Source organism: Oncorhynchus keta, unplaced genomic scaffold (assembly GCF_023373465.1).
Source record: "Oncorhynchus keta strain PuntledgeMale-10-30-2019 unplaced genomic scaffold, Oket_V2 Un_scaffold_17732_pilon_pilon, whole genome shotgun sequence".
NCBI classification, from domain to species: Eukaryota; Metazoa; Chordata; class Actinopteri; order Salmoniformes; family Salmonidae; genus Oncorhynchus; species Oncorhynchus keta.
Window position 1 is genome coordinate 51,097 of NW_026290829.1, and position 13,801 is coordinate 64,897.

Sequence of the window (13,801 nt, forward strand, 5' to 3'; positions counted from 1 at the left end):
AGGAGGATGAAGGCAGAGGAGGATGAAGGCAGAGGAGGATGAAGGCAGAGGAGGATGAAGGCAGAGGAGGATGAAGGCAGAGGAGGAAGAAGGCAGAGGAGGATGAAGGCAGAGGAGGATGAAGACAGAGGATGAAGGCAGAGGAGGATGAAGACAGAGGAGGATGAAGGCAGAGGAGGATGAAGACAGAGGAGGATGAAGACAGAGGAGGATGAAGACAGAGGAGGATGAAGACAGAGGAAGATGAAGACAGAGGAGGATGAAGACAGAGGAGGATGAAGGCAGAGGAGGATGAAGGCAGAAGAAGGCGGAGGAAGAAGGCAGAGGAGGATGAAGGCAGAGGAGGATGAAGGCAGAAGAAGGCGGAGGAAGAAGACAGAGGAGGATGAAGGCAGAGGAGGATGAAGACAGAGGAGGATGAAGACAGAGGAGGATGAAGGCAGAGGAGGATGAAGGCAGAAGAAGGCGGAGGAAGAAGACAGAGGAGGATGAAGGCAGAGGAGGATGAAGACAGAGGAGGATGAAGGCAGAGGAGGATGAAGACAGAGGAGGATGAAGGCAGAGGAGGATGAAGGCAGATGAGGATGAAGGCAGAGGAGGATGAAGGCAGAAGAAGGCGGAGGAAGAAGGCAGAGGAGGATGAAGGCAGAGGAGGATGAAGGCAGAGGAGGATGAAGGCAGAAGAAGGCGGAGGAAGAAGGCAGAGGAGGATGAAGACGGAATAGGATAAAGAGGATGAAGAAGGAGGATTTTATTTGATTTATTTTACCAGTCAAGTCAGTTAATAACAAATTCTTATTTTCAATGACGGCCTAGGAACAGTGGGTTAACTGCCTTGTTCAGGGGCAGAACGACAGATTTTTACCTTGTCAGCTCAGGGATTCGATCTAGCAACCTTTCAGTTACTGGCCCAACACTCTAACCACTAGGCTACCTTTCAGTTACTGGCCCAACACTCTAACCACTAGGCTACCCGCCACCCCAGGATGAAGGAGGAGGATGAAGGCAGAGGATGAAGACGGAGGAGGTGGTGTAGGAAGGCCACTCACCTGGTCTGCCATTTGTCCTGCGGCTCTCCCTTTTCTCTGGGGCAGTAGGAATACTCCTGGAACTCGTTGGCAAACAGGATACAGTGATGACGAGGGTCCTTCAGCAAGCTGCGTAGCCGGTTGTACTGCCTGATAGAAACAATTCATTTTCTACTCAGAGTGCATCGTTGTGCTGATATGTGGGCTGATATAAAGTGGGATAAAACTCAAATATGGTCTCGTAAAATAGTAGACAAGACATAAACAACGTAAAAGTGAAAAGATAACAATGAAATAGCAACTCATGAAGTATGGTCTCATGTAGTACAATGAAGTACCATGTAGTACCATGAAGTATGGTCTCATGAAGTACAATGAAGTACCATGTAGTACCATGAAGTATGGTCTCATGTACAATGAAGTACAATGAAGTACCATGTAGTACCATGAAGTCTATGGTCTCATGAAGTACAATGAAGTATGGTACCTCATGTAGTACCATGAAGTATGGTACTCATGTAGTACTCATGAAGTACCATGAAGTACCATGAAGTACCATGAAGTATGGTCTCATGAAGTACCATGAAGTATGGTATCATGAAGTATGAAGTACCATGTAGTACCATGAAGTATGGTCTCATGTAGTACAATGAAGTACCATGAAGTATGGTCTCAAGTACCATGAAGTATGGTCTCATGAAGTACAATGAAGTACCATGTAGTACCATGTAAGTACCATGAAGTATGGTCTCATGAAGTACCATGAAGTACCATGAAGTATGGTCTTATCAGTACCATGAAGTATGGTATCATGAAGTACAATGAAGTACCATGTAGTACCATGAAGTATGGTCTCTCATGAAGTACCATGAAGTACCATGAAGTACCATGAAGTATGGTCTCATGAAGTACCATGAAGTACCATGAAGTACCATGAAGTACCATGAAGTATGGTCACATGTAGTACCATGAAGTATGGTATCATGTAGTACCATGAAGTACCATGAAATATGGTCTCATGTAGTACCATGAAGTACCATGAAATATGGTCTCATGAAGTACCATGAAGTACCATGAAGTATGGTCTCATGTAGTACCATGAAGTACCATGAAGTATGGTCTCATGAAGTATGGTCTCATGTAGTACCATGAAGTAACATGAAGTATGGTCTCCTGTAGTACCATGAAGTACCATGAAGTATGGTCTCATGAAGTACCATGAAGTATGGTCTCATGAAGTACCATGAAGTACCATGAAGTATGGTCTCATGAAGTACCATGAAGTATAGTCCTAGATCTGACACCAGCTACAGCAGTAGCTTTAAAGTACTTACGTAAAAAATACTTTAAAGTACTTAAGTAAAAATTATTTAAAGTACTTACGTAAAAATACTTTAAAGTACTTAAGTAAAAATTATTTAAAGTACTTACGTTAAAAATACTTTAAAGTACTTAAGTAAAAATACTTTAAAGTACTACTTAAGTAGTTTTTGGGGTTATCTGTACTTTACTATTGTCACGTTGGTTGAATGGAGGATGTGAATCCATTCTTCTTTTAATGAAACGAAGAACACTTTACAAAACAACAAAACGAACGTGAAGCTATATATATAAACAAGTGCAGACACAGGCACTTTAACACATAGACAATAACCCACACAATAACCCAAGGAATATGGCTGCCTAAATATGGTTCCCAATCAGAGACAATGATAAACAGCTGCCTCTAATTGAGAACCAATCTAGGCAACCATAGACATACATAAACACCTAGACTAGTAAACACCCATAGACGTACAAAACCCCTAGACAGGGCCATACACACACACATCAGTTACGGTCACACCCTGACCGAACCAAAATAATAAAGAAAACAAAGAATACACAGGTCATGGCGTGACAACTATTTATATTTTTGACAACTTTTAACGTCCTTACATTCCTAAAGAAAATTATGTATTTTTTATTCCATACATTTTCCCTGACATCTTAAAGTACTCGTTCAATTTTTTAAATGCTTAGCAGGACAGGAAAATTGTCTAATTCACACACTTGTCAAGAGAACATCTCTGGTCGTCCCCACAGCCTCTGATCTGGTGGACTCACTAAACACATGCTTGGTTTGTAAATTATGTCTGAGTGTTGGAGCCTCTGGCTATTTGTAAATTAAAAAACACACGAAAATGATGCCGTCTGGTTTTCTTTATATAAGGAATTTAAATGATTCATACTTTTACTTTGACTTTTGATACTTCAGTATATTTTAGCAATTATATTTATTTGTAATACTTTAAGTATATTTAAAAACAAATACTTTCAGACTTTTAAGTAGTAAGTAGTTAAGTAGTATTATTATAAGTAGTTAAGTAGTATTTCACTGGGTGACTTTCACTTTTACTTGAGTCATTTTCTATCAAGGTATCTTTACCTCTACTCAGGTATGACAGTTGTGTACTTTTTTCCACCACTGCTAATAACCTCGTAGCCTAATAACCTTGTAGCACGTACAGTATGTAGCCTACAGTATGTAGCCTAATAACCTTATAGCATACAGTATGTAGCCTAATAACCTAGTAACCTACAGTATGTAGCCTAATGACCTAGTAACCTACAGTATGTAGCCTAATAACCTAGTAACCTAGTATGTAGCCTAATAACCTAGTAACCTACAGTATGTAACCTACAGTATGTAGCCTAATAACCTAGTAGCATACAGTATGTAGCCTAATAACCTACTAACCTACAGTATGTAGCCTAATAACCTAGTAACCTACAGTATGTAGCCTAATAACCTAGTAACCTACAGTATAGCCTAATAACCTAACCTACAGTATGTAGCCTAATAACCTAGTAACCTACAGTATGTAGCCTAATAACCATGTAGCCTACAGTATGTAGCCTAATAACCTCATAGCCTAATAATGTAGCCTAATAACCTAGCCTAATAACATAGTAACCTACAGTATGTAGCCTAATAACCTTGTAGCCTAATAACCTTGTAGCCTACAGTATGTAGCCCTAGCAACCTACAGTATGTAGCCTAATAACCTTGTAGCCTACAGTATGTACCCTAGCAACCTACAGTATATAGCCTAAAAACCTCACAGCCTAATAAACTTGTAGCCTAATAACCTGGCAACCTACAGTATGTCGCCTAATAACCTTGTATCCTAATAACCTTGTAGCCTACAGTATGTACCCTAGCAACCTACAGTATGTAGCCTAATAACCTCGTAGCCTAATAACCTCGTAGCCTAATAACCTCGTAGCCTAATAACCGTGTAGCCTAATAACCTTGTAGCCTAATAACCTACAGTATGTATCCTAATAACCTTGTAGCCTAATAACCTTGTAGTCTAATAACCCACAGTATGTGATACATTTACATTTAAGTCATTTAGCAGATGCTCTTATCCAGAGCGACTTACAAATTGGTGCATTCACCTTATGACATCCAGTAGAACAGTCACTTTACAATAGTGCATCTAAATCTTAAGGGGGGGTGAGAAGGATTACTTATGATAACCTACAGTATGTGATAACCTACAGTATGCGATAACTCACAGTATGTGATAACCCACAGTATGTGATAGCCTACAGTATGTGATAATCTACAGTATGTGATAACCCACAGTATGTGATAACCTACAGTATGTGATAACCCACAGTATGTGATAACCCACAGTATGTGATAGCCCACAGTATGTGATAGCCTACCGTATGTGATAACCTACAGTATGTGATAACCCACAGTATGTGATAGCCTACAGTATGTGATAACCTACAGTATGTGATAACCCACAGTATGTGATAACCTACAGTATGTGATAACCCACAGTATATGATAACCTACAGTATGTGTTAGCCCACAGTATGTGATAGCCTACAGTATGTGATAACCTACAGTATGTGATAACCCACAGTATGTGATAACCCACAGTATGTGATAACCCACAGTATGTGATAGCCTACAGTATGTGATAACCTACAGTATGTGATAACCCACAGTATGTGATAGCCTACAGTATGTGATAACCCACAGTATGTGATAACCCACAGTATGTGATAGCCCACAGTATGTGATAACCTTCAGTATGTGATAACCCACAGTATGTGATAGCCCACAGTATGTGATAACCTATAGTATGTGATAACCTACAGTATGTGATAACCTACAGTATGTGATAACCTACAGTATGTTGTAGTGATAACCTACAGTATGTGATAACCTACAGTATGTGATAACCCACAGTATGTTGTAGTGATAACCTACAGTATGTGATAACCTACAGTATGTGATAACCTACAGTATGTTGTAGTGATAACCTATAGTATGTGATAACCTACAGTATGTGATAACCTACAGTATGTGATAACCCACAGTATGTGATAACCTACAGTATGTGATAACCTACAGTATGTGATAACCCACAGTATGTGATAACCTACAGTATGTGATAACCCACAGTATGTTGTAGTGATAACCTACAGTATGTGATAACCTACAGTATGTTGTAGTGATAACCTACAGTATGTGATAACCTACAGTATGTGATAACCCACAGTATGTGATAACCCACAGTATGTGATAACCTACAGTATGTGATAACCCACAGTATGTGATAACCTACAGTATGTGATAACCTACAGTATGTGATAACCTACAGTATGTGATAACCCACAGTATGTGATAACCTACAGTATGTGATAACCCACAGTATGTGATAGCCTACAGTATGTGATAACCCACAGTATGTGATAACCTACAGTATGTGATAACCCACAGTATGTGATAACCTATAGTATGTGATAACCCACAGTATGTGATAACCCACAGTATGTGATAACCTATAGTATGTGATAACCCACAGTATGTGATAACCCACAGTATGTGATAACCTACAGTATGTGATAACCCACAGTATGTGATAGCCTACAGTATGTGATAACCCACAGTATGTGATGTCCTACAGTATGTGATAACCCACAGTATGTGATAACCCACAGTATGTGATAGCCTACAGTATGTGATAACCCACAGTATGTGATAACCCACAGTATGTGATAACCCACAGTATGTAATAACTCAATACAAATCTTTCCTACCAACAGGATAGCGTGTCAGTGGGTATAACAGAGACTCCCTGACTCAGCGGTTCGTCCTGGGGTCCCCTGTGTGTTTTAGTGAATAGAGCTCTGCAATTTAACCAACTACACAGCATGACATCAGCACAACACACACACACACACACACACACACACACACACACACACACGGTCGCACGCATACACACATACACACACACTCACACACACTCACACACACACACAAAGTGAAGCCTCGTCAAGTTAACGATGCAACAGATTTATAAAACGTGAGCTAACGGAAACAAAAGGAGACCAGGACGAGGCTGCTGAAAGTCTACCGGGACTGTTATTTACACGAAGTCATCAACTTTGAACAAGAACAAACACCAATGTGTGTGTATTGTATAAGAGCCGTATACTGTATACTGTTAGAAGGGGTGTGTATTGAATAAGAGCCGTATACTGTATACTGTTAGAAGGGGTGTGTATTGAATAAGAGCCGTATACTGTATACTGTTAGAAGGGGTGTGTATTGAATAAGAGCCGTATACTGTATACTGTTAGAAGGGGTGTGTATTGTATAAGAGCCGTATACTGTATACTGTTAGAAGGGGTGTGTATTGTATAAGAGCCGTATACTGTATACTGTTAGAAGGGGTGTGTATTGTATAAGAGCCGTATACTGTATACTGTTAGAAGGGGTGTGTATTGTATAAGAGCTGTATACTGTATACTGTTAGAAGGGGTGTGTATTGTATAAGAGCCGTATACTGTATACTGTTAGAATGGGGTGTGTATTGAACACACCTGTGTCCTCCGCTGATATACTGTTAGAAGGTGTGTGTATTGTCCCCATATGATAGATACTGTCATACTGTTAGAAGGGGTGTGTATTGAATAAGTGTAGGAGATTGTATACTGTATACTGTCCCTAGAAGGGGTGTGTATTGTATAAGCCTGTATACTGTAGATCGCTGTCAGAAGGGGTGTGTATTGAATAAGTGCCTATGCGGATACTGTATACTGTTAGAAGGGGTGTGTAGATTGTCATAAGTGTACCTATATACCTGTGTATCCACTATGTTAGATATGTCATAATGTGTATAACACACCTGTATCCTCCACTACTGTTAGATAGGGGTGTGTATTGTATAACAGCCGTATACTGTATACTGTATACTGTTAGGTTTAAACACCTGTGTCCTCCACTATGATAGATATGTCATAAGGTGTAGGTTTAACACACCTGTGTCCTCCACTATGATAGATATGTCATAATGTGTACCTATAACACACCTGTGTCCTCCATTATGATAGATATGTCATAAGGTGTAGGTTTAACACACCTGTGTCCTCCACTATGATAGATATGTCATAATGTGTAGGTTTAACTCACCTGTGTCCTCCACTATGATAGATATGTCATAATGTGTAGGTATAACTCACCTGTGTCCTCCACTATGATAGATATGTCATAAGGTGTAGGTTTAACACACCTGTGTCCTCCACTATGATAGATATGTCATAAGGTGTAGGTTTAACACACCTGTGTCCTCCACTATGATAGATATGTCATAATGTGTAGGTTTAACACACCTGTGTCCTCCACTATGATAGATATGTCATAATGTGTAGGTTTAACACACCTGTGTCCTCCACTATGATAGATATGTCATAATGTGTACCTATAACACACCTGTGTCCTCCACTATGATAGATATGTCATAATGTGTAGGTATAACTCACCTGTGTCCTCCACTATGATAGATATGTCATAAGGTGTATGTCTACTCTGCCCTACAAAGTAAAAGTGTAGTAATTGCACATTTGGTCAAAAATGAGTTCTGATCCTTTTTCTATACATGAAATACGTGTTTTATCACGTGGACAAATATCCTGCCTCCATTGTGTTGTGTTACGGAGAAAATGGGGTTCATGTCTGCAGTAACTGCAAGAAGTTACATTGAAACCAAGGAAAAAGGCCAAAACTGGCATCCCTCACGTCAGCAACTGGCATCCCTCACGTCAGCAACTGGCGTCACTCACGTCAGCAACTGGCATCCCTCACGTCAGCAACTGGCATCCCTCACGTCAGCAACTGGCGTCCCTCACGTCAGCAACTGGCATCCCTCACGTCAGCAACTGGCATCCCTCACGTCAGCAACTGGCATCCCTCACGTCAGCAACTGGCGTCACTCACGTCAGCAATTGGCATCACTTGGTGTCACTGATCTTTGGGGCTGCAGTCTCTATGGTTTACCTTGGTGTCACTGACCTTTGGGGCTGCAGTCTCTACAGTTTACCTTGGTGTCACTGATCTTTGGGGCTGCAGTCTCTACGGTTTACCTTGGTGTCACTGATCTTTGGGGCTGCAGTCTCTACGGTTTACCTTGGTGTCACTGATCTTTGGGGCTGCAGTCTCTACAGTTTACCTTGGTGTCACTGATCTTTGGGGCTGTAGTCTCTACGGTTTACCTTGGTGTCACTGATCTTTGGGGCTGCAGTCTCTACGGGTTTACCTTGGTGTCACTGATCTTTGGTGCTGCAGTCTCTACGGTTTACCTTGGTGTCACTGATTTTGGGGCTGCAGTCTCTACGGTTTACCTTGGTGTCACTGATCTTTGGGGCTGCAGTCTCTACGGTTTACCTTGGTGTCACTGATCTTTGGGGCTGCAGTCTCTACGGTTTACCTTGGTGTCACTGATCTTTGGGGCTGCAGTCTCTACGGTTTACCTTGGTGTCACTGATCTTTGGGGCTGCAGTCTCTATGGTTTACCTTGGTGTCACTGATCTTTGGGGCTGCAGTCTCTACGGTTTACCTTGGTGTCACTGATCTTTGGGGCTGCAGTCTCTACGGTTTACCTTGGTGTCACTGATCTTTGGGGCTGCAGTCTCTACGGTTTACCTTGGTGTCACTGATCTTTGGGGCTGCAGTCTCTACGGTTTCCCTTGGTGTCACTGATCTTTGGGGCTGCAGTCTCTACGGTTTACCTTGGTGTCACTGATCTTTGGGGCTGCAGTCTCTACGGTTTACCTTGGTGTCACTGATCTTTGGGGCTGCAGTCTCTACGGTTTACCTTGGTGTCACTGATCTTTGGGGCTGCAGTCTCTATGGTTTACCTTGGTGTCACTGATCTTTGGGGCTGCAGTCTCTACAGTTTACCTTGGTGTCACTGATCTTTGGGGCTGCAGTCTCTACGGTTTACCTTGGTGTCACTGATCTTTGGGGCTGCAGTCTCTATGGTTTACCTTGGTGTCACTGATCTTTGGGGCTGCAGTCTCTATGGTTTACCTTGGTGTCACTGATCTTTGGGGCTGCAGTCTCTACGGTTTACCTTGGTGTCACTGATCTTTGGGGCTGCAGTCTCTTGGTGTCCCTTTGCTATTATGTATTGTTCTTTGCTGATAAAAGTATCAAACTATTTGTCGTGGTCACTGATCTTTGGGATCGTATTCCAGTGGGTGTCCAGCAAGAAGGCAGTAACTGCCGTCTAGGGTCAAAGGTCATGTCAGAGGTCAGGGTCAATATGAATGTAACCTCGTCAGTAGGGACAACAGATAAACACATCTGTCTAACTACAATGTCATTTGGCTGGACAATAAAAAAAAGTCATTTTCTCTGTTTCCCTATGAGCAGTTACTGTTATTTTGGTTGGTGTACTGTTCTGTACCCATGAGATAGTCATTGGAGAGGTGTACTGTTCTGTCCCCATGACATAGTCATTGGAGAGGTGTACTGTTCTGTCCCCATGACATAGTCATTGGAGAGCTGTACTGTTCTGTCCCCATGACATAGTCATTGGAGAGCTGTACTGTTCTGTCCCCATGACATAGTCACTGGAGAGATGTACTGTTCTGTCCCCATGACATAGTCATTTGAGAGGTGTACTGTTCTGTCCCCATGACATAGTCATTGGAGAGGTGTACTGTTCTGTCCCCATGACATAGTCATTGGAGAGGTGTACTGTTCTGTCCCCATGACATAGTCATTGGAGAGGTGTACTGTTCTGTACCCATGACATAGTCATTGGACAGGTGTACTGTTCTGTCCCCATGACATAGTCATTGGAGAGGTGTACTGTTCTGTCCCCATGACATAGTCATTGGAGAGGTGTACTGTTCTGTCCCCATGACATAGTCATTGGAGAGGTGTACTGTTCTGTCCCCATGACATAGTCATTGGAGAGGTGTACTGTTCTGTCCCCATGACATAGTCATTGGAGATGGTGTACTGTTCTGTCCCCATGACATAGTCATTGGAGAGGTGTCACTGTTCTGTCCCCATGACATAGTCATTGGAGATGTGTACTGTTCTGTCCCCATGACATAGTCATTGGAGATGGTGTACTGTTCTGTCCCCATGACATAGTCATTGGAGGGTGTCAGTACTGTTCTGTCCCCATGACATAGTCATTGGAGATGTGTACTGTTCTGTCAGTCTCTCCCCATGACATACCATTGGTAGGTGTACTGTTCTGACCCCATTACTACTGTCTGCCCCAACACCAATGGTAGATGTCTCATTACTACTGTCTGCCCCAACACCAATGGTAGATGTCTCATTACTACTGTCTGCCCCAACACCAATGGTAGATGTCTCATTACTACTGTCTGCCCCAACACCAATGGTAGATGTCTCATTACTACTGTCTGCCCCAACACCAATGGTAGATGTCTCATTACTACTGTCTTCCCCAACACCAATGGTAGATGTCTCATTACTACTGTCTGCCCCAACACCAATGGTAGATGTCTCAGTACTACTGTCTGCCCCAACACCAATGGTAGATGTCTCATTACTACTGTCTGCCCCAACACCAATGGTAGATGTCTCATTACTACTGTCTGCCCCAACACCAATGGTAGATGTCTCATTACTACTGTCTGCCCCAACACCAATGGTAGATGTCTCATTACTACTGTCTGCCCCAACACCAATGGTAGATGTCTCATTACTACTGTCTGCCCCAACACCAATGGTAGATGTCTCATTACTACTGTCTGCCCCAACACCAATGGTAGATGTCTCATTACTACTGTCTGCCCCAACACCAATGGTAGATGTCTCATTACTACTGTCTGCCCCAACACCAATGGTAGATGTCTCATTACTACTGTCTGCCCCAACACCAATGGTAGATGTCTCATTACTACTGTCTGCCCCAACACCAATGGTAGATGTCTCAGTACTACTGTCTGCCCCAACACCAATGGTAGATGTCTCAGTACTACTGTCTGCCCCAACACCAATGGTAGATGTCTCAGTACTACTGTCTGCCCCAACACCAATGGTAGATGTCTCAGTACTACTGTCTGCCCCAACACCAATGGTAGATGTCTCATTACTACTGTCTGCCCCAACACCAATGGTAGATGTCTCAGTACTACTGTCTTCCCCAACACCAATGGTAGATGTCTCAGTACTACTGTCTGCCCCAACACCAATGGTAGATGTCTCAGTACTACTGTCTGCCCCAACACCAATGGTATGAAGGCCTAGTTACTCAACATGTGTTACAGTAATTATCTATGTGTAGGGTGAAGGCATGTAGCTCCTGTACCTGCGTCCTCTGCTGTGTTGGACAGCCTGGCAGGCGGTCTGAGTGAACACTATCCCCTGGATCTCTCTAAACTCCAGAATCTCCATAAAGTCCCTCGCCACGCCTGCATCAGGCATCACATAGTGAGTCACCTCTCCAGACAGCACCTTGCCCTCTGCTGGGACAGAACAGAGAGAGAGAGAGAGAGAGAGAGAGAGAGAGAGAGAGAGATAATCTGTCAACTAATCACTCTAGAAAAGGGATAGTGTATGATGAGGGTGTTTGAGCAGGTGTACTCTGTCTCTGTAGGTATGAACAGGTTCAGACTCTACCATGTCTTGAATGGAGATCATTTCAAACACAGCAACACTGTTGTCAACAACATCCACGTCTATTCGTAGCTATACGCATTTATGCCCAGGAGTCTAAGTCGTCTTATCTACCTTTACTGCCTCTCAGGCCATCATCATTATTTTATTGCTATTGTACTCAGGAACTAGCTGTTAAAAGGGTGACACGTGTTGTTACGGTGTAACAACTAACATCACGTGACAGTGTGATACAAAAGAGAAACATCATAGTTTACCTTATGCCTTGTTGTAATTCAGCAAGTTAGCATGTTACATTTACGTTTTTCCTACAATTTGACGGACATCAGAAGGAAGACTTATAGAGAATTTTATTTTGTAAAAACTGACTTTACCGTTGGCGCATTGTGCCTGACAGAGAGAGCTGTAGCAGGGAACATGTTCTCTCAAATAATGTTCCCGGACCACACGGACCTTCCGTCCTCGGGAACTCTTCAAATGCAACACCTTCTCGGTCTTAATCATTGTCACCCCGCTTCATAGAAAACGTTTTTGGGACGATTGTTTTGAAAGATTATAGCTGCTGTTGACAAGACAAGCGGGAACCGATTCCGAAATTGTAAACAAACCATTCAAGTCCAGGAAGCACACTGCGCAAACGCGGTAGGGCTCGTCGAGTTGACGTCATCAATTACCCACACACACACACACACACACACACACACACACACTTTTTCTTACAGATTATAAATGTCTTTAGAAAAGCGGAAAACAATATGTTAACGTATCCAGTTTAAACCTTTGTTGGATGCAGTGCACTGTCATGAGTGATTTGAATGTGCTTGTATATCCCTGCCCTGACACCAGAAATTAAATTCCCTTTGGAAAATAAAGCTATTTAAGTCCATTTAAAGCCAAAGCGAATTGCACCGATGATTGATTTCTCAACTGATTCATTGTGACAATATGCAACAGTTTGTTTCTCCACCGATGTTAATGTTCTATGCTAATTTTTTTTGTTTTTGTTATGAGTTAATCAAACTATATAATAATCATATCCAAACCAAGGTGATCTTTTGATGTTATAATTAATTATTATCGTTATATTACGTGATATTGTTGAATTTATTTTTTATTTTTAATCCCAGGAACCCGTCCCCGTTTTAGGTATCTCTTTATGTAGTGTTGTGTTGTCTCTCGTGTTGTGATGTGTGTTTTGTCCTATATTTATATTCATATTGTATTTTTTTAGTATTTATTTTAATCCCAGGCCCCTGTTCCCGCAGGAGGTCTTTGCCTTTTGGTAGGCCGTCATTGTAAATAAGAATTTGTTCTTAACTGACTTTCCTAGTTAAATAATCTTTTTAATAAATAAAAAAATATATAAATATATATTTATGAATGGGCACATGTCCATGTAGGCCTGGTAAATTCGAATAGAAGTCAGTCAATTCAGGAAGTTAATTTAAATAACAATAAAAAATGGAAGAAAAAAATGGCATCTATTTTCAAACTGACAGCAGAAGCTATTTATGTCAAAAGTGTTTCAATAGTTTTTTTATTTTGAATAAAAATCCCTTTCTGAACTGACTGCTTTCAATCTGAATTGACCCCAGCCCTGGTACCGGAGATGAGAGCGTATCTGAATTGACCCCAGCCCTGGTACCGGAGATGAGAGCGTATCTGAATTGACCCCAGCCCTGGTACCGGAGATGAGAGCGTATCTGAATTGACCCCAGCCCTGGTACCCAGATGAGAGGGTATCTGAATTGACCCCAGCCCTGGTACCGGAGATGAGACTGTATCTGAATTGACCCCAGCCCTGGTACCGGAGATG

General features: G+C 42.0%; 1 pseudogene; it reads right to left on the reverse strand.

The window, feature by feature from the left end:
- LOC127927814 (DIS3-like exonuclease 1) overlaps window positions 1-12,592 on the reverse strand; it is a 63,439-nt pseudogene extending 50,847 nt beyond the window's left edge.
- Between the last annotated feature and the right edge of the window lie 1,209 nt (window positions 12,593-13,801).